Source organism: Canis lupus, chromosome 9 (genome assembly GCF_011100685.1).
Source record: "Canis lupus familiaris isolate Mischka breed German Shepherd chromosome 9, alternate assembly UU_Cfam_GSD_1.0, whole genome shotgun sequence".
Lineage (NCBI taxonomy): Eukaryota > Metazoa > Chordata > Mammalia > Carnivora > Canidae > Canis > Canis lupus.
In genome coordinates, this window is record NC_049230.1 from 39,696,706 (window position 1) to 39,722,098 (window position 25,393).

The following is a 25,393-nucleotide window of genomic DNA, read 5'->3' on the forward strand; positions in this document are numbered from 1 at the left end:
AAAGCATGGGGATGTGTTCCTCCAAGCCCCAAGAACAGACAAGTTCATCAAAGGGCCTGGATGGTGGGATAAGGGCAGAGGCTAAGAACTAAGTATCTGGGATACTGTAAATGTTTTGCTTGATGCAGGGGGAGGACGAGATCTGGCCACTGAGAGAAAGGTGGGACCAGGTCTCTTGTGGTCTCATGCAAACTGAAGGAGGTACGAATTCAGGTAGGTCAGGATCAAATACTTGACTACAAACTTTCTAGGTAAGCTTTGGGAGAATATTTTCTATGCAATGACTAGTCCTGATAAAGCTATAGGAGATCAGAAGCAGAGTAGGTGGAGGAAGCCAATTTGAAGAAAGCAGGTGACCTGAGTTCTAGGACCCACTCTGCAAATGACTCTGTCCTTTTGGGAAGATCACATGCCCCTTCTATGCCTTTTCCCTCATCTATAAAATAAGGATGGTAAATAAGATGACTTCTAAATTCCTTTCCAGCTCTCAGATTCTAAGCAGATCAGGATGTAGGTCCCTATGGGGAGAGGTTGGAAAGATGTGCTAGAGATGTCTTTTCCTTCTCTACCTGGCCACTGCTACATTTTTGGAGGAAGGAACATGTGGTACGGAGCCTCTAAGTTGGTTCTCGATGATCTCTGTCTCCTGTGTTCATGCCCTTATGTAATCCTCTTTCACTTGAATGTGGTGGTTTGGCCCCCTAGTGACTTCCTTCTAATGAATAAAATATGACAAAAGAGATAGATGTCACTTCTGAGATTACAGAGATTCAAAAAGTCTGTGAGTTACAAATAGACTGTGGCTTTTACTTTGCATGTTCTCACAATCTTTCTCACTCACTGTGAGGAAAGCCAGCTACCATGTGCCCTGTACAGATGTCTTTGTGGCAAAGAACTAAGGGAAGCCCTCATTCAACACTGAGTGAGGAATTTAAGAGTCATGAGAAACTGAATTCTGCTAACAATCACAGGAGTGCCTTCCTTAACTAAGCTTTCAGATGAGACCACAGCCGTGGTGGACACCTTGCAGCTTTGCTAGGGGCAGAGGCACCTAATTGAGCTGTTCTTGGATTCTTGGGTTTCACAGAAACTGTGAGATAATAGACACTTGAGTTTTTAAGCAAATAATTTTAGGTGTGATTTGTATACAACAATACATAATTACAAACTACATGACTACATAAACAGAACAACTGAGTTATGTTTTTAAAGGAAGGGAGGAGTTAACAAGAGGAAGAAAAGAGAAGTGTGGGGATAGCATTTGGGCACAAGGAGTAGCATTAACAAATCTCAGGCTTGGGCCTCGGTGTGCCAAATTCTCGATCCCCCACATGAAGCCCAACACAGAGATGGTCCTCTATATTTACTTGATGATGTTTATTTTGGTTAACTCATCATTGTCACCTCCCCACAGTTCCTCACAAATGTTATTGTGTTCAACTCTCATTTCCCCAAACTCATCATATTATTCCTGTATATCATGTATTTATACTATATAAATAGTTCACCAAATCTTGTAGGATTTTCAAGAAAGTGTGTCAGGCCTACTGATTTGCATGCATGAAAACATATGAGAATCTTTTTGTCAGGGGAAATTGTGATATGTTCTTTCTAAACCTCTTCCTTGATCTTCTTCTGCAGACAGATTTAACTAATGGGCTAGGTGTCTTAGTCCTGGGAGAGCTATCATTAATTTCCTACCCAGCTTTATTCATAAGAACTAGTCTTATAGTCTTTTCATGTTTTCTTTGCTCTGTTGACATATTTGCTGAAACCCTGCCCAGCAATTTTTCACATATAATAGGATTTCCATTTGAGCCTAGAATCACTAGCAGAACTAGGATGACCTCCTTCTAGTACAGATCAGTACATCTCACCATATCCACTGTCTTATCTGATGTGTGCATGCAGACTTCTCAGGCTCTGTTGCAGTTAAGTTGGAACTCAGGTGACTAGTTTTGGCTGGTGAGCTATAAACAAAAGAGATTTGTTGTCCCATTTGTTTGAGGGCAGTTAAGAGTGGGAGTGGATTCTTCTTAACCTCTGTTCCTCTGCCACAGTGCTCATGGAGGCCATGAATCGAGATGGAGGCATTGCAAGATGGAAGAAGCCTAGATTGCTGAGTCACCACAGGGGGAACAACCACCATAGCCTGGAATCTGAATGGGCAAGAAATAAACATTTGTCATGTTAAGTCATCAAAATTTGAGGGCTTATTTATTACCACAATATAATCTTGCTAGGAGGAAAGGGTCTGTCTATTGCCAAAACAATAAGGAAGAGATTGGACAATGATAAAAATGATGAAGTCCATGAAAAGAGATGTGGTACTCTCCAGTTAGTGCCTGAATGCTTAGCATTCAAGTGTCTGTTGTGTCTGTTACATATTAGTCACTTGGAGGTCTTCATTGGAAATGCAAAGGTGAAGGCCCTAATGGAAGTATTCCAATGTGTTGGAGGAACTAAAATAAGGGTTGTGGCAGGAAATCAGAGAGCTACACAGACAATGGCACTAAATGAGACCAGAGAACTGTTCTGATGGGCGACTCATGGACCATGTTAAGGATGCTAATGTGATTGTTTAAAAGGCATAGAGCAGGGGTAGCATAATCAGAGAGTACTCTTGTTCCTGGTTAGAGCATGGTCTGGTGATGGATGTAATTTAGACTCCAGGTGAGGGATGGCTATATCTTGGATGAAGGTGGTAGCAGAGTTGTTGGAGACAGGTGGGTGGATCTAGGCTTTACTGAATAAGTAAAATGAGCAAAACTTAGTGATTGATTAGATCACTGTCAAGTTAGAAAGATGTCAATATATTCTGGACTCTCAACTGAGTGTGCAATGGTGCTAGTGGTATCATTTACTGGAATACAGAATACATGCAAAGTACAAGTGGTAAATGGTAAGAGTAGAGGTGGGTGAGGGTGGTGGTATGGGAGAAGATAGTGAATCCAGTGTTAGACATTTAAGGTAGAAGCCGAGTGTGAGGCAGTCACATGGAGAAGAAAAGTGGGTACTTGGAGACACAGGTAGATCTCTAGAGGTTGGGGTGGAGATAGAAGTTTTAGTTATCAACTTAGAGATGGCTGTCAAAGATGTGTACATATGGGAGAAAGCTCCTTTGGGGAAATAGAGGAGAAAAATAATTCATTTCAGTTGAGCAAACATCTTCCTTGTGCCAGGTGCAGCTAGATACAAAGATGAATAAGACAAAGTGCCTTTGGTCTGTTAGATAATTACCTATAGTATGGTAGATACCAGGAATAGACATTCACCAAGAAAGAGAGGGTGGTGTGATCATCTCTGCCACTCAGTTAGTAGTAGGTGGGGGTCCACGAGCCTGGATCTCTTGCCACTATAGAAGTCCCTTGCTCACCATGCAATGTCTTATCTTTACGAAGACTTTGTCATTCTTCCTTACAGTCTTCAACCAGCCATGAGATGGGGATTTTTCTGCCCTTCCACCCATTCTTTGCAGACACAAACTCTACTTTTTTGCATCCTGTTGATTTTTCCCTGCAATAGAAATCCCTTTCCCAGCTTCCCCAGCAACTCTCCTCACCAAAACTTTGCAGAGTTGCAAAACTTTTGACTTCCAGAAGGCCTCTTCAGAAAAGTGAAACTAATGAACTCACTGCATTACGCAGCTGTCTCCATTAGTAATGAAATCCTTTTATTACAAGGGATTAGTTTAAAACATGTTATTAAACAGATCAAAATGAGCAATAGCAATGAAAGTCGTTAAAATGCAAGGCATACGAGAGAACAGCTTTCCCTCTGAAATAAGAGAAATCTGGAAGTTACGATTGGAATGATTTTGTGTGGGAGGAAAATGAGAAGGACGTGCTGCACGGAATGATGGGATGCAGGGACAACAGGTACAGCTTAGAATGGCAGGACTCACCTAGGACTAAGCAGAGATGGTGAAAAGAGCAGTCCCCAGTGTAATCCAAAGGCAAGGGCACAGGAATTGAGAAGGGATGGATGAAGAGGCCAGGAAAAACCTAGTAGAAGACCAGCTGTTCCATTTTGTATTCATAGCACAGTAACAATGGCTAATATATGTTGAGTGCTTATTGTGGGTTACCTTTTGCTAAGTTTTGTATTTGGACATCTTATTTAATCCTTACAACAACCTATGAAGTAGGTAATGTTATCAACCCCATTTTATAGACAAGGAAACTGAGCCTTAAGAAGTTCATACCTTGCCCAACTCACAACGAGTAAAGGCTAAGAATGGGATTTGGAATTAAGTCAAGTATATTTGACTTCAGAACCTGATCTTCTAACCACTATGCTATGAGGGAAGAGCTTAATGTAACAGAGTTATGGCCCTGTCCTCCAGGGGTTTACCATGGCATTGGGAGTATGAGTGAAATTTATGGATAACAATGCAAACAACCCAGTTTTCAAAGGAGTATAGGTCACAGCTAGGGGGCTCCAGCTCAATAGTCCAAGGATTCAGATTTAGTTGGATACACCTCAGGACTGAATCTATGTGCATATGTAAACAAGGATCCTTACAGAAAGAAGCTTACCCTGAGCACAGAGAGAAAGAACAGAGGGACACAACCTTCTTTCAAGGTCAATAATCTGCCTTTGGCAGGACAGATACAGTATGGTATGCATCTCTATTAATGAACACTTGTCCATTGTCCTCCCCTACCTCTCCGGAATGGGATTACCTGAGGAAACTCAGATTATTAAAGTAACATGAAAACAAATGTAATTTGGAATTTTAGCCTCTCAAGTGTGGATGGCACCTGGAAGTTGACACATCCTTCCAACATTGTATTCCTTTCTTTAACATTCCTGACAAACAGTGCAAGTAAAGGAGAGCCCCAGCATCATAGGGTAGCTCATTCCCCTGGTAAGTAGCACTGACTTATTAGAACATTCTTACGTAGAGCAGAAATATGTCTGGCTGACACTTTTACCAATTAACATTAATTCCTTCCATTAGCCTTACAAAATGACTTTTCAATGTGACAAAATTGGATATTTGCAAAGGGTGGTCATGTTCCATCTTCAGCCCAGATTCTACAGGGTAACATTCTCCTGGTTTCTTGGACTTCAGTGCCTTTTGTATGAGGTCACTTTTCTCAGGACATGGACCACTTTGTCATTGCCTCACTTAAAGTATGGGGGCCAGAACTGAGCATCACACCCCAAATGCTATCAGATCAACCGGACTAGTGGGACATTACCTCCTTCCTTCTGGAACCCCTACTTTTAATAATGCACACTCAGCTTCCATTCCTTTTTTTTTTTTTTTTTTTTATTTATGATAGTCATACAGAGAGAGAGAGAGAGACAGAGGCAGAGACACAGGCAGAGGGAGAAGCAGGCTCCATGCACCGGGTGCCCGATGTGGGATTCGATCCCGGGTCTCCAGGATCGCGCCCTGAGCCAAAGGCAGGCGCTAAACCGCTGCGCCACCCAGGGATCCTCAGCTTCCATTCCTAATGGCCACACCACTCTCTGGCTTGTGTCAACTCATTCTTAAGTAAACAAGCGTTTGCCCCACATGATTCTGCTAAGTCACACCACCCTCTTCCAATCCCTGTGCAGTTGGTTTCTGGACCTAGTATTAATCTCTGCTAAATGAGCTGACCCTTTGTTCCAGCTTATTGTGATCATTTTGGATCCTGATTCTGTCATCTGACATAATCACCATCCCTGCCACTGTCTTGTCATCTGCAAATTTGATGAGCAAAACTCATTGTATTTTTCTGAGTCATTGACAGAAACATGGGATTTGTTAGGCCAAGAATGCAGCGTAGGGTGGGGCCCTGATGCTGGCTAAAACTGACTGTCTCCAGATGTCTAGACATTGAGACACGGAAAAATTGATCCACTGGGTCAAAGTCACAAAAGGGCAGAGTATGAGTCAAAAGGTCAATGTACTATTGATATTGGGATGAGTTTCTGCCATGAAGCCTGCAATTGTCAGTCATTCAATGACAATTTCCTATGCATCCATTTCTTGACATCAGCAACCTGGAAAGTACACTCTACTCTTAGGAAATAGGGGCTAAACATGCATTCTTACATGGACATCTTGGGCACAAACACAATTCCAGCATGACCAAACCTATAAGCTGTCTAATGAAAGGAAAAGATACACAATCAAGTAATTGCAATCTATGTGATAAATGCTCTCCCACAGGAGTGGACAAATTGCTGTGGAACCCTGCTAGGGAGATGTGAGCTCTACAGAAGGGACTTTAAAAACAGAAAAGGTGGACAGCCCTGGTGGCGCAGCAGTTTGGCGCTGCCTGCAATCTGGGGTGTGATCCTGGAGACCTGGGATCGAGTCCCACATCAGGCTCCCTGCGTGGAGCCTGCTTCTCCCTCTGCCTGTGTCTCTGCTTCTCTCTCTCTTTGTGTGTCTATGAATAAATAAATAAAATCTTAAAAAAAACAACAACAGAAAAGGTGACATTTGAGCTAGGCTCAAGGAGGCATGGGAGTTTGCTGGGTGAAGAAATAGGAAAGATATTCTAGGCAGAAGGGACTACAGGCACAAAAATGTGGACCAGAAAGACGTTGTAAATCTGGGAAACAACAAGAAATCTGGGGGCCTGGGGCATGTAGAAAATAAAGCTAAAAAATTATTTGTCCTCATCTGCTTCAACACTCACTAAGTTCCTCTTGTGTACTGAGTATTGTGTTTACCTCTAGGGGATGAAAAAGGCATAGTCCTTGCCTCAGGAGCTTACTAATTGGGTAGACCTGCACAAGTTACTTATCCCCCTCTGAACCTCTGTATCCTCAGTAAGACAAAGATCATCAAAATCATGTTACTGGGGACTGAATGAGAATGTTTGTAGGGTATCCAGCCCAGTGCTTGACACACAATAGGTCAAACACATAGCAACAGCCCTCCTATTTTCTTTGTATGAGTTTCTGGTATAGGGCTGAGTTTCCATGGCCATGGCCCCATCACTTAAATTGAGAGTCTCTGAAATCCTGCTTCTGATGTAGCCTCCTGTCACAAGGAAGCCCATTTAGGGGTCTGGTGACATCTTCCCTCAGCATTCTGACAGAGGGGCTTCCAACCCAAGCCACACTCCAGTGTCTCTGGGAAGAATCACACTTGGTATAAAATTTCTGCATCATTGATTCTTTATTCACCTGGAAAGAAGGTACTCATTTTCCATTTATGTCTCTTTGCATCTTGTTTTGGGTGTGAACTGGTATGGCCCAGATACCAGATCCAGGTTAAAATGGATTCTAAAAGGTACTAGGATTGGAATAGACCCACCCACTGAGAATGTTTTTCCCGCTTGAGTGCTGGGAGCATCCCAGAGATGGAGCTGGTATCTGGTATCTGCCCCAGCAATGAGAGAATAATCCAGGTGGTCAACACCAGGGATATACAATGAAGGGTTCATGCAGGGCCTCGCAGCAAAGAACTAAGAGTCACTGAGTACCTACCACATGACAATTAAAATATGCATTACAAAATGTTTCTCAAATTCTTACTTGTCATAAACACCACCAAATAGTTTATATACCACACCTCAGTTCATCCTTACACTACTTTAGGGACTGGGTACAGTTCTGGTTTCTACAAAGAAATCCAAGACTCAGGGGATCTCTGGGTGGCTCAGTGGTTTAGCGCTGCCCTCAGCTCAGGGCTTGATCCTGGAGACTCGGGATCGAGTCCCACATCAGGCTCCGTGCATGGGGTCTACTTCTCCCTCTGCCTGTGTCTCTGCCTCTCTCTCTCTCTCTCTGTCTCTCATGAATAAATAAATACAAGCTTTAAAAAATTGTTTTAAAGAAATCTGAGACTCAGAAAATCAGATGTGCCAACTCTTCCCATGAATTATCTCATATTTTTCCTCAGAATGAACTTCCTGGTGTTATCATCACTAAAATCATTTGGTCACTGAGGAGCAGAGGAGGGACTGAGAGTTTCAGTGTCTCACTCTGGGGCGTGTACTAGTAGTGGCAGAGTTGAGTTGGAACTGTCTGACTCTAGAGTCAGAGCTTTCCCTATCTGCCTTGATAAGAGGACCCAAGAGCAAAGAGTCTGATGAAGGAGGCTTATGGCTGTGCTGGACCTGCAGAAGGTGAAAGCAGTGATGAAAGTCTTGGACAATAGAGTCAGAGGCTTGGAGGTTGTCCTGTTGATCCCTCACTCAGGGCACAAACATTCCCCAAAGAGCCCCTGTATTGTAGGAGGCCTGAATATGGGCTGCACTGAAGAAAGAATAGGGATCCAGCTGTGGGACTCAGAGGTAGCAGCCATTGACACAAACAGGGTCCTACACACCATGCCATAGCCCAGGGAGAGTGTGATGAAGGTGGCCCCAAGCAAGTCAGCTTCCCTCAGTTTCAATGGAAAAAAAAAAAAAAAAAGAGTGCCTGACATGGCATTTACAGTAAGAACAACAATAACAACAAAAACAAAACCTGGAAAGCTTTGGTTTCAGAACTAATAAATCCTCTGTGAACAACCCTGGTGCCAGCTGAAGATGGGATAACAATTCTTCACCATGTTCTTAATAGACAAAAAAAAAGTACAGTCACCCACTAAGTGTTGGTACAAGCCCCCTGCTGAGAAAAGCCACCGGTCTCCCTCTCCAAGGCCCCATACCCTGCCACCTAGAACTGTGAGCAGTGATTCCAGCTCTTCTTTAAAATAAAAAGTGCCTTCACTGTCCTATCTTCACTGTTTCTCTTCACTGGAGCAATTCTGGGTGAGTGTGCAGTGTGGGTGCTCGGCAGCAAGAGCATGCACAAAAGGCATGGTTTGGAGCATGTTAACCACAGTAGTGGCACATCACCTATTTGCAAGGGAAGGCTGGACCTAGCAGAGGCCACAGAGATACCCAGGGCTGGCAAAATGCAGAACAGTAGCAATTAGGAAGCATTCATGAAAAACCCTTCTTCAATGCAGACCCGTAGTCAGGCCTCCCACAGAGCAGGGACTGTGTTGAGGAAGGGAGGGGGCAAGTGTTTGTTCCCTGGATGACGGATCAAGGGAACAGCCTCACAGTCTGTGACTACGATGTCCAAGGCTGCAGAAGGACCAGCCTTTGAAAAACTGATGACTACCTTCCAGTGTAGGATGCCTGCCACTCTAGGAATTTAAAACTGAGAGCTTGATGCAGAACATGGAGGCAAGAATGTGAATTCTGAATACAGAAGCGTCTGGACACAGAGAAGTCTCTGTTCTGGCCAGCTGTGTGATTGTGGGCATGCCACTTAACCTCCCTGAGCCTGTTATTTTTCTCCCATGTAAGATGAAGGTGTCTTCTACCTCGAAGATGGAATTTACATAGTAGGTACCTAATTAGTGTTTATAGCATTATCACTATCATCATGTATGTGATGATAGTCAGCATGACCAGTTCTTAACAAAGTCCTACCGTGGGCCTACTCTGTGCAAGATAGTCAATGCCTACTATGGGTCGAGCACCAAAGTCAAGTATTGAGAACAATTGGAGATATGTACGTGGAGTCGGTTGAACTTGGTCTGTTGTCTTTAGCCCTGTCTTCAGGTTACAAGCCATATCATCCCTTTCCCTACTCACTTTCTCACCACCAACACCCTCTATTCACCACGGCAAAGGTTGTATCAGCCGTAACTGATCTGTGTGCCACAGTTGATCATCTAAAAGCTGCTTGAGATAGATCACCTTGATGATCCTCACAGTATTCCTGGGAAGAAAAATCAAGCAAATCTGATTGCCTACATTTCACAAGATGCCTTAAAGGAGCAGCACAAGGTGCAAGGGTGTGAGGTTTAGAATATGTAACAGGAGCCTCCAGACCGTGTTTGAACATACACAGGAATTCTGACCTCCTGATCAGGTACTGGATGCTAGAGCCCTCTGGAATCTAAGTATATGGGAGATGGGTTGTGGATAACGTGCTAGAACCAAATGGCTTCCTGAATGCTGACAAAGGAAGAGAAATAGGTATTGTGTGTGCCCCCAGGCACTGTATTCAGTGCTCTGCTTACTGGACTTATCTAATCATCACAAACACTGAGGTGGTATAAATTATCATTATCCCCATTTTACAGATGAGAAAACAGACTTGAGAAGAGTACATAACTTGATCGGTCTCTGACATAGCAAACAAGTGACAGAGCCAGGATTTGGAGGCAGGTCTGCTCACTACAAAGTGTGGCTGGTCAGAGCTCCTACCCTGCTGCCTCCTCAAACAACCATCACCACTACTGAAGACAACCTGGTTTTGGGTCCTTTGCTCTAGGTCCAGTCACTAACTCCATGTTTTGCATACATTGTCTCATCTAATGCTCCTAAAAACCATCAAATGCTAGTATCTGTGGAGATTTTTTATGGTTACAAAGTATCTTTCCCAGTTATTGGTGATCAGTTTAGTCATGCTATAAATGCTGGAAATAGGAAAATGAGACCCAGAGAGGTTAGATAATTCCCCAAAGTTATATGCAAGGTTTGTGTTTCTAAATACCACGTCCATTCTGTAGGCTGCCCTTCCAACTTCCTTCCTCTTTTGTTCTTCCATCCTAGATCCAAAGAAGATCAGTGCCATTCCTCAGGTGGACAAAACTAAGGCTCAGGAAATGAAGTTGTTGCACAGACTCAGAGAAGTAGAAACATCCACTAATATGAAGAATCCCCAAGACCTGGCATTTTTCTAAGACTAGTTGTCCTCCTGCCAGTTCATTTTCAATAATTGGTCATTTAAAATCATCCCCTACCAATAAATAGCCTGCTCCATAATTCAATTTGCATTGCATTTTGTCAATTCAACTGCCCTGCCTCTTGAGGGGGCTCTATCCACATGCTTGGGGAACCAGTCAGTGTTGAGAAAAAAGAGCATGAACCAGCTGGAATGGAGCCAGAAGGGAGGAGAGTAAGGTGGAGGCCAGTCCCAGGCACTTTCCTGGACCAGCAGACAAACTCATCATTCATGGCAGGACCGTGCAGCTGCCAGCCTCAAAGCCAGCTGAGGCAGCCTGTGGGGTTCAGAGGCCAGATGCTCTCTGCCTAGGAATTCACTAAGTAACATAGGGAATGGGGTTTCCCTTAATGTTATCACCTAAGCCTTTTAGCCAAAGCTAGTGATCACAACATTTAGCCAACAAAGAGGGCAAAGGGAAGAAACATGCACAGCACATCTTTATGTGTTGTGCTCATGATATGACTGCAATAATCTCTAATGAAGACATTGTGATTGAAATATAAGAAAGGGAGGAAGAAGCTGAGGCACTGAGATAAGTGACTTGCCTAAAGGTCACATGGCTGTAAGTGCCACTTGAATCCTAGACTGACTGGCTCCAAATCATCTATGCTATGCTCAGTAGGCAAGAGTGCTATCCAGTCTTACCTTATGCCCACTGTGGGGGGCATCAGCATTCCCTGTGGAGTAGGGGTAATAGAAATCCTGCTATACAGGGCTCTACCCATTTGGCTGCTGAACTGGTATTGCTCAGCACCCTATGGAACCTTAATGTATTCTCATCTTATATTATGAGAAAATAACATGGAATGATCTCTGGGTTCTTTCATATTCTGGCACTGAGGCCCAGAGAGGGCCAATGACTTGCTTAGAGTGACGGCGTCTAGATTGACTAAGTCATATGCGTTCCAAGATTGGAAATAAGTCCTGGGAAGTGAGGGTCAGAGGAGTCAGAGGTTGAAAGAATATAAACAGTCTTCGTGGAGAAATGATTTTTTTTTTTAACTAAACCTAGACGAATAGTGTGATGCTGTCAGATTGCAGAATTGTATGTAGAAGGACTGGGGATCTGGAAGAGAAAAGAAAGTGGACAAATTACAGAAGATTAGAATCAAATAGATTGGAGAATTCCCAAGTATTCCTGTTTGTCTGGAGAGTGAGGTAGAGAGAAGGGACAGTGCAGGGTGAATGTGGTCAGGTCAAAGCCACCGTGAAATTGGACATAAGAGGATGGCAATGAGAAGTTAGTGAAACTTAGTATATAAGGGAAATTCACAAGGGGTCATTGCAACCATTTTTTAAAGCCTTTACTTTGTAAAAGTATTTTCCAGCTAGGTTGATCCAAATAGGGAAAAACTTTCCACCCTTTGGAACATAACAAATCCAGATTTGAATGCCAACTTCTCTTAAAGATTGTGGGACCCCTAATAAATTACTTGGCCTTTCTAATCCTTAATTTCTTCATTAATAAAAAGAGATCCTCAAACCTCTTCTCTGAGATGATTGTGAGGATTGAAAATAATTTAGGTAAAACATATAGGAGAGTGCCAGGGCCATGATCAATGCCCAATAATTGCTGCCTAAGATTGCAATGATGATGAATTATTCAGTGAAGCCAGCTAAGAATTTTATTCATAGAGGCAATGTATTGTAATGATCCACATCATGGACTCTGGAGCTGTGTAAACTTTAACAATAACTTAATTTCACCTCTTTTTTTCATTTTCCTTGCTTTTAAAGTAAGGGCAGTAATAGTACCTGCTTCCAAGAGTTATTATAAATATTAAGTGAGTTAATATGTATAGAACACCTACAACAGTGCTCAGCACAGAATAAGTTCTCAATAAATGTAAGTTATTCCCACATGCTCATTGAAGAGCAGCTTGAGATACACAGTTTTGGACTGACTTACAGAATTGATGAAAAAAAAAATGTGGTTCAAAGGAGCACTCAGTAACTAGTCCCTCACCTAACTGTGTTTTTTTTTTTTTCTGTGTTTTTATTTTACATTTTACCATATTTTATTTTCTTTATACTGCTTATATTACACTGGTTGTATTTTATATTCATTAATTTATTTTCTGAATCCCCCAATAAAATGTAGGTCTGTGAGGGAAGAGACTATCAATTTGCTTCATTCTTTTATTTATACTGTGTGCAATTGTGACTGGCACATAAAAGGCATTCAGAAAATGTTTTGTTTGGAATTTTACTGTGATGTATTTAGGTGTCATTTCCATTATGTTTATTTGCTTGGAACTATCTGAACTTATTGACTCTGCAAATGTGTATCTTTAGTAAATTTAGGAAAATTTTGATTATTTCTTCACTTTTATTTTTTCTGTCCTATTTTCTATTATCTCTTTCTGGGACTCCAATTACACCTATGTTAGAATTTTCAACATTGTCCTACAGGTCACTGAATCTGTTCATTTTTCTTTCTAGTTTTTTCCTCTCTATTTTTTAGATTAAATAATTTATATTAATCTCTTTTAATTTTATAATGCTTTTATAATTTCTGATCTGTTATTGAAATCAGTAAAAGATATCATTTATGTTGTATTTTTTTCAGTTCTAGAATTTCCATTTGGTTCTCCTTTGTGTCTCTACTGAGATGTTTTTCTTTTATCTTTTTTAATCATTAGAAGTGTATTTTCCTTTATGTCCTTGAGCAAAGTTATGATAGCTGCTTTAAAATACATTATATACATTATATATATACGTATATACATTATATACATTATGATAGCTGCTTTAAAATGCATCTGTTAATTTTAACATCTGGGTCATTTCAAGCTCAGTTTCCATTTATTGCCTTTTTTCTAGGTTCACATTTTTCTGTTTCTCAAAATATCTAGTAATTTTGAACTATATCTTAAGCATTGTGGTTGATATATTATGGAGATTCTGAATCCTGTTATGATCATTTAAATATTACCTTTTCTTTTTTTTTCAGAAAGCAGTTAACTTGGATGAACTCAACCTTTGTCTCCCTAGTGATGGGTAGCAGCTGAAATCTCAGTTCAGTTATTTTTTTCCCTTAGTTGAGTTGCTTGGATCTGCTCTGCATATGTGTAGTTCGGGGTTGCTCAGCCAACAAATTGAGAAAAATATATACACCAAATTTAGGGCTCCCCCTCTATGGCTCTCTCCTTCCTGGTATCTCCCTCCTTCTGTTTTCTAGCTGCTGTGCTCATCCAGAATTCTGTCTTCTGATTTTTCAAGCCAGTAAGACTAAGGATTTTCTATATGAGATTTAGTTTCCTCATGTAGCACAGCAAACCGGGTCCTGCCACTAAGCAAAAAATCATAAAAATGTGAAATTCAGCTAGTTTCATTCTTTTCTTCTGAATTCAGACCCTCTTCAAGTTCTCCCCGTTTTCAGTTGCTCTCTAGTGCCTTCAAGTTGTTTTTTTTTATTTATTTTATTTATTTATTCATGAGAGACAGAGAGAGAGAGGCAGAGACACAGGCAGAGGGAGAAGCAGGCTCCATGCAGGAAGCCCGATGTGGGACTCGAACCCAGGAATCCGGGATCACGCCCTCAGCCAAAGGCAGGCGCTCAACCTCTGAGCCACTCGAGAGCGTCCCAAGTTTTTTTTTTTTTAATATTTTGTCCAGAGTCAATAGATGTCATCTGTGGGACAGGTGGTCCAATAAGAGCTATTCCTTCACTATCAGATGCAGAACCTCCATAAATGTTTTTGATTAAAAAATTTACATGCACTATAACTGCACAGAATCAGACTTTGAGAACTCAACCCCCATCATTTCATGAAACAGTTTTTTGACCTCTATGCTTTTAAACACTACAGCCAAGATTTATGTCTCAACATTGACTGTCAAAAGCATTTGACATAGTTGATTACTTACATCAAATGCTTTTGAAACATCTTCTTTGCTTGGATTTTGAAACACTACTCTCTCTTGACTCTCCTTTTACTCACTGGTTATTCCTTCTCAATCTTATACTTGATTTTCCTCATCTCTCCAACTTCTAAGCACTGGAATGTCCTAAGGCACATCCATCTTTTCTTAATCCTTAGAGTATCTCATCCAGTCTCATGGCTTTACACACCACCCATATACTAACAGTTCCCAAATCTATATCTTCAGCCCAGACATCACCAGATCTCCAGATTCAAAGAATCTAACTGCCTATTCAATATCTTCATTTGGATGTCTAATAGACATGCTAAACTCAGTATGTCCATAACCAAATTCTTATTTGGACCAAAACTGCTTATCTTTCACTCTTCTCCATCTCAGTAAATTGCTACTTAAGGCTTTCAGTTACTCAGACCAAAACTTTGGACCCATCTCTCATTGCTTTTCTTTTTCATAATCCACATTACGTCTATTAGATCTACCCTCAAAAATATTTCCAGAATCTGTCTGCTTCTCACTACCCCCACTCCTTCCACCAGGATTCCTGCCACCATTATCTCCCTGTAGATTATTTCAGAGCCTCCTAACAGGTCTCCCTGCTTCTTTTCTTGCACCCCCTTTAATCCACTCTTTATATAGCAACCAAAAATACAAGACATACTGTGGCACTTAGCTGCTATAATCTTTTAATGATTCCCCATCTCATTCATGGTGAAAGTTGAACTCTTTACAAAGGCCTGAAAAGCCCCACATGGTCTGCCTGTTGCCTCATTGACCTCATCTCCTGCTAGTCTCCTTCTCCTTCTCTTTGTTGCAGGAACACAGGCCAACTTGCTTCTCTTTGAACATACTGGCACAATCCTGCCTCAGGGCCTTTTGGTGTGCTGTTTCCTCTACTGGAAGATACTTCCATCAGAGAGCCACATGGCTCACTTTCTTGTTTCCCTCATCCCTATTCAAATGTTACCCTATCAGTGGGGCCTTACCTGACCAACCTGTTAAAAGAGCAAACATCCCCGTCACACCACTCTGTCCCCTTAACCTATTTTTCAAAATAGCATTTATCATCATCTGGCATACTATGTATGTATTTCTTTCTTCATTAAATAATTTCCCTCCTCAGTAGAACATAAACTCCATGGGGACTATTTTGTTCCCTGTTGTGTACCTACAATCTCAGTAGTATCTAGAACATGATAGGCATTCAGTAATATCTTTTGAATAGATGATTGAATGAATAAGTAATTACAACTTGGGCTCAGAATTGTCTAAGGAATATTTGAAAAATTCAGATTTCTTAGATTCTTAAATATAGATTCTTAGGCCCAGTAGAGATGTAATTGAGGGCAGAATCTACGAGAGTCCCAACCTGTCAGGGCTTCAGTTTCTTCATTTTTAAAATAAAGATAATTCTTCATACCTCTCAGGCTATGGTTCAAAGTAGGATGATCTTTGTACAAAAGTGTTCAGCAATTTATTCAGCATAGAGAAGGTGCTTAAGCATTGAAAGACTCCTCCTCTATCAGTTAAAAGATTGACTCAAGGCCCCATGGGAGCCAACTGGGGATTAAACCTGTTTCCTGGAATCCTGCTTTGTGACTCCACACACAGGTCCATATAATCTTACACTCACACCTTCTGTATCTACCACTATGCTGAGGGAGGGCTCTGCCAAAATCCACATTCCTTTTTTCCTAGTGTAGAAACTTATTCCTCTGCATTTCGGTCCAAGTGTACCACACTCCCTATAGACTGCATTACAAATCAGCAGTCTGGCATCTAGGGGCATACTGTCCTTTCTCTCCAGATTTGTTCACAGGTAGTGCTTGTTAGCTCTGCCATTGGAGGTTCAGAACCAGTCCCCACACTGATCCTGAGCCCCCCTCCCATCCTACCACTGCCCATGAGCAGAGCTCAAGAGCACTGCTGATGGAGACAGCCCCCAGGCCCCTACCTGAATAAAATGTGAGGTTCCAAGGAACGTGAAGAGAGAAAAGGGGGGGGCTCTCCTGCAACTGGAAACAGCCCTTCTGCCCTAACACCAGCTGCCCGCCACCTCAATACCACGTAACTTGTTATGGTCACCCCCAACACCCTCATTCCACCACACACTCAGCTCTGCTACAGTTCTCTGAAAAATGGGTGCTCCGAGCAGAAAGTATATGAGCTGGCTCAGCCCCTATACCATCCCGTCTGGTTTGGTTCTAGCTTCAAGAGACGTGGAGAGGGTCAGCCTGGGGAGGCGGGCAGATTTCTTTCCATGAGTATTCTTTCTGGTCCCATTTCTCCTGGGGCTCAGACTATTGTCTGGGGTCTCCACACTCCCGATGGTATGACTATCCTCTGGACTTCCCCCACTAACCTCCACCTGGGATAACACAGAGATCTCTTCCCAGGTCCCCAACTCAAATAAACATACACAATCACTTTAGCTTTCTCTTTTCAATTTCCGATTCATTTCAGAGGCTGTGGAACTAATCTTCTCAGAGCCCTGAGGCACAATCTCTGAGGATTAGAGTCCCTCCAGACCTCATTCCCATGAAGAGGAAACACACTGCTTTGAAATTTGCTTTTTTTGTCTACCATTTATGTTCACCCTCTACCCATCTCAAAAGCATATCTTAAAGTGTATTTAAAGTTCGCAAGTGCTTTTCACACACGTCTTGTCATTTGATTCCTTCCCTTTGCCCTGATGAGCATAGAATAATCCCATTTTACAGGTGAAAAAACTGAGGTGCAGGGTAAGTATGTAACATAACTAGGTCACAGGAGTAAGTAAGCTGCAAAGTTAAGATGTAAAAACCAAGTCTTGGGGGAAGGGAAGGGAAGATTTTAATAAGATTGCCACTGGGCTTCAAAAAGGCCAACTGGCTTTCTGTTGTATTTTTTTTTAGCTGTTTGCAGTGCAATCAATGATGTGGTACCTTCCCATAAGCCTCTTGTTTTTGACAATGCTTGCTTCCTGCTCACTTCTGCACATGTATACACACACACACACACACACACACACACACACACACACAGCTGGGAACTTGCCCCAGTGGCAGGCTCCTAAATAACAGTTGCAAAGCTCTCCCAAGTCCTGCTTTTCTACTCCACCATGCTGTGCTCAAGAAAGGATCCCAGTAGGGATTCTTCAAATCAAATAGTTCCTGGAGATATATTTCCCAACACAAATCAAGGATCTGCTTTGTACTTTCTGAGTTTCACTCCAGCTGAGAGACATGGAATCCCTATGCCCCTCCCTCCAACCTGCTTCCAAAGATGGGCCAAGGTCTTTGAGTGACATTGCCCTGACCTGGTTTGGATTGCTAGGGAGCCAGAGCTCCCTCCCTCTAGCCTCCCCCCAGCAGGAGACCTATCCTTGATGAAAGTCTTGCACCTGCATTTCCATTTCCCCTTATGTTGATGCTCTGTGGTCGGAATCCACACATTCCAGGCTAATTTATTGGAAAGCAAAGTGTGGCATGCATGCCTAGCTACTTATTTTGCCAGTGATGCTAGGCTGCCCATTTAGGGACTTTGTTCTTTGAGCAGAAAAGGCAATTATGGAGCATTTTGGATGGGGGAATGTGCTGGAATTATGCTCAATCCAATCTGGAAAGGTTGTTCAGGCTTGCATTATAGACTCCTTTTTTTTTGCCCCCTCAGTTACAGGGACTGAGCCTCACATCAGCCATTCCCAGGGTGGATGTTAGAGGATGCTGTCTCACCTCACTAATGCCATCAGCAGAGCCTAGAAATAGTCTTCTCATCAGCATCATTGGGGGCATCATTTCTGGCCCCGTGTTCCTCAGGACCTTGATATTAGGAATTGAGACCTCCTTGAAAGACAGCCCTGCAGAAATCTGGTTAATTCATTTGGGATGTGACTCATGGGGTTGAAAGTGAAGAAAATTGACAACAATCGGGTACCCTTTCGTGATGCCCAAGCACCACTATGTGTCCTGCACTAAGACTATGGATCATAGAAGAGGCATACAATCAACAACAACAATAGCTGTAACCGTGCTCTAACAGAAAGAACATTGTCTTCAGCACCCAGCACCAGGTACATTTGAACTGGAATATCAGGTCCACCTCTTACTACCTGAGTGACCTTGGGTGAGTCGTAGGGCCTCTCTGTCCTGCTTCCTTAGCTATAACATGGGGTGATGAGTCCTATTTTGTAAGATTATTATGAGGAGTAAGTGACATAATATGGGTAGAGTGCCCCGCACACAGTATGGCATGTTGTAAGTGTACAATTAAAGCATCTTCCTGTGCATTATGTCATCGGATCCCCAGAACAGCCCAGGAAGAGACAAACAGTCTGGAGTTACTCCCACTCACAGAAAGGAAAGGAAGTTTCAAGGAGGTAAAGTGACTTGTCTGCAGTCACACGGAGAAAGCAAGGGGAGAGCAAGGACTTCATCTTGTCTGATTCCTACCTCTGGATTCTTTCCAACTAGGTGACTCAGGCTCATCCATCACTTTTCCAAAGCATCTAGCTCATTCTCAAAGTGGATTCAGGTCCCAGAGACATTCCCTACTCTAAACTTTTCTTGGCTCCTCATGTGTCAAGTCCATCACTTCCGGAAAAGGAGGATCTGGGACAGGCCCTTACTTGACTCCCTGGGAGAACTTCTTAGCAATGGATATTTGATTGGGACACTTAACATCTTTGGATATTTTGGTCCCTGGGGTCTCTTTGCATTTGCTCCCAGTGTTTTACTTATGGTGGTCTTCATTGGGAAACAGAAAGATCTTGTCATCTGCACCTCCAATCTCTTTTCTCTATCCCTGAAGAATAAGAAGGTTGTGGGGTTGTGTCTGGACAGTTTAAGTTTTGGTGAGTATTGCCTGAGAAGGTGAGGTTTATGAGTATTATAGACTGAATGTGTGTATTCTCCCACAATTTGTATGTTGAAGCCCTAACATGATGGTATTTGGAGGTGTGGCCTTTAGGAGGTATTAGAGTCCCGAATGTGGAGCTTACAAAATGGGATCAGTAGTCTTATAAGAAGAGAGCAGAGCTTGCTTATTCTTTGTCATGTTAAGATCACAGCAAGAAGGCAGCTGGCTGCAGGCCAAAAAGAGAGCTCTCACCAGGAACTGAATTAGCTGATGCCTTGATCTTGGACTTCCCAGCCTCCAGAATTGTGAGAAACAAATGTTTAAGCCACCCATTCTATGGTATTCTGTTATATTCTGTTAATGCAAGCCTGAGCTAAGACAACCAAAGAGAACATTTCCTTCCAAACTGTCCAATGCCTGGTATCCAGGCCCTTCTCCAGGGCCTCACATGAAAAGTCTGTGCCATGATGGAGGACCTTGAACTAAGATGGTAGAAAGAGAGAGCAGAGGAGGAAAGCCAGCAGATGCAGAAATTTCATCACCAGTGAGGAATATAAAGATGGTGGCCAAAAAAGCAACATCCAAACAAAGGGGCAAGATGAAGCCTTAAATGGGGAGGAATCAAGAAGTGAAAGGTACCAAGGGTCAACAGCAAGATGGAAAGTAGACGGTGATGGAACTCGACAAGCAGCTCAGCACTGAAGCTGTGAAAAATGCTCTCCAAATTTGCTCTGATTAATCTAATACTTCATAAAAAATTGCCCCAATTCTTAATGGGCTTAAAACAACCACTTATTATGCTTACAGATTGGGGGTCAAGAATTCAATAGGACACAACAGGAAAGTCTTTTCTCTGAACTTTGATGTGTGGGCCATCAGTTGGAAGCCTCCAGAACTGGAAATTAGAATCATCTGAAGGTTCATTCACTGGCGGTTGATACTGGGAAGACTCAGATAGCCAGCAGCTGGGGCTCTGTGAGCATCTTTTTCTGTCTCTATGTGGCTTCTCTATGTTGTCTCTCCAACATGGCAGCTTTAGGGTATCCAGACTTCTCACGTGTCTGCTTAGGACCCCCAATGTGCAAATTGACAGCAGGTGAAAACCCTATCACTTTTTGTGACCTAGGCTCAGAAGTCACGCAATGCCCTACCACAATGTTCTGCTAATCAAGGAAGTTACAAAGGTCCACCAAGTTCAAGAAGAGGGAATATAAATCTTACTTCTTGCTGAATGAGTGTCGATGTCACACTGTAAGAAGAACATGTGGAATGGGACACATATATGTGAAGCAATCTTATAAAATACAATCGGAAAAAAAATAAAATAATAAAATAAAATAAAATAAAATAAAATAATAAAATAAAATAAAATAAAATAAAATAAAATAAAATAAAATAAAATAAAATAAAATAAAATAAAAAAATAAAATACAACCGGGCTCCATGTCCAGTCTCCTCTCTGTGGTACTTTCTCATGCTGCATTGGTTAGTGTGTGTGAAACCACAAAAGCACAGACTCTGGGTCTCCCCTTGAAAGGACAGGACTAGAGATGGGAACACCCACAGCTTAGACGAAGGGGTACTTGGCATATTCCTTTAGAGAAGCGTGAAGCATTTTCTGGTTGGCCAGCTATGATGGACAGGAGTGTTGAGGTCTCTGTCTTGGCTGTATTACTGCTTTGCTTTGTGAGGTTTTTTTTAGGGATGGTAAAAGTATTGTCTCTGTCAATTTCCCATACTTTTTGGTAAAGATCTTTCTGAAAACTAAGCCTATGTCTGTGATGCCGAGAAAACCCAAAAGGTGGCTCTGATTTTTCTCACAGCTGAGTAAGAGGCAGGGAGGAATAGGTCTCCCTAACAACAAGCAGGAAGGAGAGCAGGTATCAGCATGAACCCCCAGCAGGGAGGCAAACTCAGGGCAGCAAAGATGCATTGCCCCTCCCATCCCACCTTTCTCTGGAGAGCTCCTCTTAGCTCAGCCCTAGAGCGTTTTGTATTTATGTTGAGTGAGATTCTTTCACAGATAGAGGCAGAAGAAGGATCAAAGTGGGAGCACCTCCAGGGAGAGGTGAAATGCCAGAGGGGTAGTACTACCAGCACTTGAACGACTGTCTTCCCCACCAGAATATTCCTCAAGGGAGTTCATAGAGTTTATCCTCTGTATATTATGCAATTTCACCCTCAACATCTTCCTTGCCCTACCCTACCCTCCCACCTTTGAGCCTCTGGCATCCTCCCTGCTCAACCAAACTCACAAAAAATGCATTTCCTATTAGAGTTCCCCAAAGGAAACACCAGCATGTTGGAGCACACAGATTCACTAAGAAACTGCAAAAGGTCTTCCTCCACTCTCCATTACCATGCAAAAGGGCCTGGTGGAGACCCTATGGCTAGCTGAATTCTAGTATTTCCTAAAGTATCCACCACATAGTACATGCACAGTATTTGCTAAATCATGTAAGCATAGGTAATGCTGAGTACATAAAACACTGAAAGTGTGTATATTTGCCACCCACAGCATTTCCCACCCAGCAAAGAGTATGCTAATTGCAAACATTTCTCATTATTCATTAATGGAGTGTATGAGGTTCTCAAGGACCTAAAGCCCAACCATTTTTGTCCTGTGCTGATAGAAATACTATAGTTGGACCTTGAAAGCTATATTCCACTTTTTTATTTGTCATCCATTTGTTCACTTAAAAAATATTCATTGATTATTGTGCTGTGCTTGGCCTTGAAGATAAGCAGTAAAGAGCCCCCACCCTTGAGTGTTCCTAGTGGAAAGCAATGAAATAAAGAAATATTTTAGTGAGTATTATAAAAGAGAAAACTGTGAGCAGTGGGAACCTGTAATAGGATCCTTGATCTAGATTTAAGGAAGGAGAACTCAAAGAAGGCTTCCTGGAGGAAGTGAAGCCTGAACTGAGTTTTGAGCCATAAGAGAAAATTAGCGAGGAAAATATGAGAGAAGGGAGGGAGCACACGTATAGGGCATGAGACAGTATGGTACCTCTAATGAACTGAGAGGAGCTCAGAGCATCTCAGGAGAAAGGGAGAGTGGAGAGCCTTAAATGCTGTACTGAAGAGTTTGGGCTTTCTCCAGAATTATGCAATCATAAAACTAGCTTAAAACTTGTGATTTAATTCAGATAAAGTCAGTGGGTTGATAATTACTAAGATCATCTCCAAGAGTAAATGATAATGAAGTTGTCTTAGTGTCATCAAGAGTAAGGTTCAGCTGTTGGCTTTGATGCTCCCCATTCCTCCTAGGAGGGTTCGTGAGTAGGAAGCAGACAGCATCTGCTCTAGATCAACCTTGTCCACCTAGTCACTGATCCTGACCTCTAGGACACACATGCTTGCTCCAACCTGCCTTCGTTCATCAACTTGAACTTGACCTGTGGTCTTTGCCTGCTCCTCCCAACTTAGCTGGACAATTGATTGAGCCCCTCTGGGTGAGTCCCACCATGTTACTGCTCTTGTTCCAAAGATTCAGCTGTAATTAAACTTTAAAACAGGGGATCCCTGGGTGGCTCAGAGGTTTAGCACCTGCCTTTGGCCCAGGATGTGGTCCTGGAGTCCCGGGATGGAGTCCCACATCAGGCTCCCTGCATGGAGCCTGCTTCTCCCTCTGCCTGTGTCTCTGCCTCTCTCTGTGTGTCTCTCATGAATAAATAAATTAAAAAAAAAAAACCCTTTAAAACAATAAAATATTCTACCTTCCCATTCTAACCTTAGTGACTATGCTTGCTATCTGTTGACTGCTGATTGGATATCTTGGGATTATGGGCAATTAAAGATAAAAGGGACCATCATGCCCAAACCTCTCATTAGAGCTAATGCCAGAGAGAAGAAATGGCTTCCCCAGGAATAGGCTCATTGGAGGGTCTTCTGATTCTCAGGCTGGTGAGCAGCCCATGGATTGCCTCTTAGTAGAAGGAACTGACAAGCTAGTAAATACAGTGGGTAACAGGCACTTACAGCTTGGGCTTGAAGATTTTCTTTTAGACAACTCCCTTGGACTCCAAGGACTGAATCTTGTAAAGTGGGGTTTATTAATGCATCTCATAAAGGCTACCTGAGTACTTGCTGTGTGTCAAGCTCTATAGGAGACACCAGGGAGCCAAAGGAAAGCAAGACCCATTTCTTGCCAGAGAAGCCTATGTTCCACTGAGGAGGCAGATGACAAATGATAATTATGCAGTGTGAAAAGTGTCACGGCACTTGAACGCTGTAATGGAGGAATCTTCATGACCAAGTCCCTGGTTGGCTCCTGAGATCAGCTATTGCTTCTGGGTAGACACAGGAAAAATTAGTGGGATCATAGGATTTGGTTTGAGAGTCTCACTCTGACCTACCTTTAAGTCATTAAAAGGTTAAATGTCATTTCCATAAACAAAGCAGAGAATCACAGATCATTAACTCCAACCCCACACTTATGAGAATAGGCAACTGAGGCCCAAGAGGGGAAGTGACTTGGCCAAGGTCACTGTGTTAAGGTTCCTGCCTCTAAACTGCCCTTCTGACTTGCATTAGAGAAGCAGTACTGTGCTGCAGAAAAAGTGCTGGACTCATTGTTATAGACTGAAACTTTGTGTCCCTCCAAATTCATGTACTAAAGCCCTAGCCCCCAGGGTGATGGTATTTGGAGATGGGACCTTTAGGTGGTAATTAGGTTTGGATGAAGTCATGAGGGTGGGGTTCTCATGATGAATCCATGTCCCTTTAAGGAAAGACCCAGAGAGCTCACCCCCTCTCCAGGAGTATTCCCTGAGGAAAGGCCGTGTGAGCACATACAGAGAAAGCAGCCATCTGCAAGTGGACAGAAAACCCTCACCAGGAATCAAATCAGCCGGGACCTTAATCCTGGACTTCCTGGACTCCAGGACTGTGAGAGATAAATGCCAGTTATTGAAATCACTCAATCTGTGGATTTTGTTATGGTGCATGAGCAGACCAAGACATCCACATCCACAGTGTGTTTCTCAACAGATCACTGTCCTTCTCTGGGCCTCAGTTTCCCTGAATGTCAAAGGAGAGTATTGGGCCAAAAAGGTCTCAGACACTCCTTCCAGCTCTGAGATGTGATGTGACAATTACCTAGTGAAGAAAGCGGCTGAAAACCAAAGCAGCTCCCCAGACTTCCCTGGCCACTAGCTCAGGGAGGCTGGCAGTGGGTGGTGCCCAGAGCCCAGGTGGCTGCCCTAGAAAAGAGTGAGATGAGGCAGGGGGTAGCATTAACATTCCTCCAACACATGCCCAGGAGTTTAAAGGGCCCAGATGGGAAGCAAACAAACCCTCTGACGTGCTCTGAGCCATAGATCACCTTCCATAGCAGCCGCCACTACTCACTCTCCTGTTGCCGTGGCAACTTTTCTCTGGATTCTTCTAATTTCCCAACACTCAGCTCCAGGAGCAGGGCCCAACTGACCTACAAGTGGAGACCACACAGACCCAGGACATGGAGGCTGGACCAAGAAGGGCATGGGCGTCACAGCCCGGAATGCAGGGCTGGGATTTTGACCCAGGTGTGTCAAGTTGTTCTCATCTTTCCTCTGTAAACATTGTCTCACAGCAAAGCTCAGAAAGAGCTGAGAACAGAGAGGAGGATTTTTTACATTATAAATCACCGTGGTTTTATGAAACTATGGTTTTTCTCTAAATACTCATTTGTAGCAGCAATGGTCACTGCTCTGCTCCACAGTGAACTTGCTGAGTGACCTTGGGCAAGCCACTTAATCTTGCAAGGTTGTGCTTTTCCTAAAGCCTAAAAATGAGCTAATAATTCAATTCAGAAGCTGGGCTGCAAGCGCTCTCCTGCTCTTCCCCCTGCCTGAGGCTCTGCAGGTGAGCAGGTGAGATATTCGAAGAGTCTCCTCTTGGCAAATGACAGTCTTTTGAAATGTAAGGTTTACCAGTGATCCTATCCCCCACCCCACATTATTATTGATGCACTTAAAAGCTGATTTTCTGAGCATTTCTT

General features: G+C 42.8%; 1 protein-coding gene and 1 long non-coding RNA gene across 3 annotated transcripts in view; one reads left to right on the forward strand and one right to left on the reverse strand.

The window, feature by feature from the left end:
* Positions 1 to 25,393, forward strand: part of ASIC2 (acid sensing ion channel subunit 2) — a 1,001,679-nt gene that overhangs the window by 642,653 nt on the left and 333,633 nt on the right. The gene's annotated exons all lie outside the window — the stretch shown is intronic.
* Positions 1,499 to 24,769, reverse strand: LOC111097426. The gene is made up of 3 exons (XR_005364668.1): positions 24,708 to 24,769; positions 24,511 to 24,614; positions 1,499 to 2,159 (listed from the first exon to the last, which is right to left on the reverse strand). It is a non-coding gene; the product is annotated as an uncharacterized LOC111097426 (long non-coding RNA).